The 2676-nt window shown below is 47.1% G+C and overlaps 1 pseudogene; it reads right to left on the minus strand.

Moving 5' to 3' along the window:
- Positions 1-1823, minus strand: part of LOC103609104 — a 17265-nt pseudogene extending 15442 nt beyond the window's left edge.
- Positions 1824-2676: the final 853 nt, after the last annotated feature.

Here is a 2676-nt window from a genome sequence, read left to right on the forward strand (position 1 = left end):
TACAACTTCTGTCGCGACAGCCCGATTCTCCTCTTTCATTGGTCATCTGATGGTCCAGAGTATTCTCTGGGCCTCTTGAGCCGCTTCCTCCTCCTCGCCCTGGAGTCAAAGGTGCGAGTCTGAGTGCAGACAGAAAAGCTCTCGTTTCGGATGAAGGTCGACCCACGGGTGAGGCACCATATGGGGACTGCTCTCCGCCGAATGCTTTATGTGGAACATCAAGTGCATAAGGATCTGTTTTGAGAAGTTCAAATTTAAGCTCTTTTTCAGCTAATTGTTGTCTCTGGTAAACATTTACTTTCCTTAAATAACTGAGGTGTCTTTCAGCAGTCTCAGCTGCCAACCAGTTCTCATGTGCTTTTTTCTCATAGGAAGTCATCCGCCCTTGATAAAAACGAACGCTTCTCTCCAATTCTCCTTCCACATCTCTGGCTCGCCTTCTGTAGGGCTCCAGTTCTTCAGCTGCATGGCTCATCTTCTCTTCCACTTTGGAAAGTTTCTCGTCCTTCTCTAACCGGTCCTTTTCCTCTACTATTAACTTCCTGTGGAGTTTCATTCCATTTTCTTGAGACAGTTCAGTCATTACTTGAAGTTTCTGCCGAAGCTTCTCATTTTCACTTTCCAACTGTGTGTTTTCTGACTGTAAAGATGCTTGTTCAGTCTGGAGATTTGTCATCTGCTGTGTAAGCTCTTCCTTTGTTTTATCTACTTCAGACAACTGAGTGTAAATTTGGTTTCTTTCTCCTTCTAGGGTTTTTAAAGAGGCATTTAACTTAGCAGCGTGAATCAGTTTCTTCAAAGCTCCTTCTGGTGGATCATCTAAGCGAGCAGCATTTTGGGATTCACTCTTCATCTCCGATTCCAAGTCATCAGCCATCGTGTCTTCTCCAAGCACAGCAGCCCAGTCTTTCATCTTGAGCAAGCGTTCAGTCAGAGACTTGATGTGATTTTCTTTATCACTCAGAACTTGTTCGGCGTGGACTTTGGAGTCTTCCAATGTTATTTTCTGTTTATGAAGTTCACTCACTTGTTCTTTCAATACTTCAGCTTCTTGTAAGAGCTGTTGGTGGCTTTCCTGAAGTTGGGAATTTTCATTCAAGGCATCTTTTAGTGCCGCCTTCAGACGTTCTTCATTCATCTGAAAGATTTTGGAGATTATTTTGTCTTCAGCTACTTGTGACTTGATGGATTTCGATTCATCTTCTAGGGACGGTATCCTTTTTGAAATATCTGCCATCAATCCGTCTTGCTCACAGTGTTTAGATTTCTGTTCTTTTAGTTCTTTGACTAGAAGGACTATTTCATCCTCGAGTTTAGATTTGGACCTGTTCAGCTTTTCATAGGTTGCCTCCAAGCTTTGTGCCTCTGTTGACTCCTTCTCAAAGCTGGCATCCTTCACAGCTGACTCTAAGCCTTCATACTCCTCTTGAACAGCGCTAAGTTTGTCAAGTAGTTTACATTTTTCTTCAATTAGTCCAGAAAGCTCTTCAGCAAGCTTTCTCTCTCTTCTTACATAAAGCCGGCTTCTCACCGATCGAACACTTCTCCACAAAAGCAAGAGAATCAAAAATGCAGTAAGAGCCGCACATGTCACCAGTTCCCAAGGAAAACCAGGGCCCGGTCTCAGGTCTTCAGGCAATGCTGCCACAGTCCTGCACAGCTTTCCCAGCACCAGCCCCAAGTACGCCTGACGGGCAGCCCCGGGCACCTCCATGGCGCCGAGGCTGCTATGGCTGTGGCCGCGGTAGCCACGGCCTGGCCAGGCCACAACCAGCAGCTGAGACAGCTCTGCGTTCTGGCAGGAACGCGAACCGGCCCCGGCGACAGCAGCGGACCACGGCGCAGCTGGCCCTGCGGGGACCAGGGGAGCACTGGCGCCCACCGGCCTCAGGCGTCCCTCACGCGCACCCTGGTAACCAGGGCCCTTTGTGACTTTTCGCTTATGTCATGCAGGCTCGAGCCCGCCCCGCACAAGCCTTTGACAGTTGCTGTCTCGCCACCCCCCACCTCGGATCAGTAGCTGTAATCTGCCTTTTAATTTATTTTTAATTTATTTTTTATTTTATTTTGTCAATATGCAATGTGGTTGATTACTGTGGCCCATCACCGAAACCTCCGTCCCTCCTCCCGCTCCCCCTCCCACCCAACAATGTCCTTTCTATTCGCTCGTGGTATCAATTTCAAGGAATTGTAATTGTTATGTCTTCTTCCCCCAAGTCAGGCACAGAAAGAGAAATATCACGTTCTCACTTATTGGTGGAAGCTAAAAATAAATACATAGATTCACACACACACATACACACACACACACACACACACACACACACACAACCGGGGAGGGGGATGAAACAAAATCTTCTATAAACACTGTGCCACCGCACTGCTAGTAAGGGGGTAAGAATAACCCTGAGTGGCCGACCCCATGAGAGTTTGGTGCTGGGAGCGCTGCGGGGCTCCCGGCCAGGGTTCGGATCCTATATAGGGATGGCCGGTTGAGCGCGGTGCGATCAACACCAAGCCAAGGGTTGCAATCCCCTTACCGGTTACAAGAAAGAGAGAAAAGAAAAAAAAAAAAAAAAGAAAAGAACGAATAACCCTGAGAAGAAGAAGCCCTCCCAGATAGAGACGCTCCAGGAGCAACGCTGCTTGAATAAATTATATATATTTATATATATA

This window comes from Galeopterus variegatus, unplaced genomic scaffold, assembly GCF_000696425.1.
Source record: "Galeopterus variegatus unplaced genomic scaffold, G_variegatus-3.0.2 Scaffold9198, whole genome shotgun sequence".
Lineage (NCBI taxonomy): Eukaryota > Metazoa > Chordata > Mammalia > Dermoptera > Cynocephalidae > Galeopterus > Galeopterus variegatus.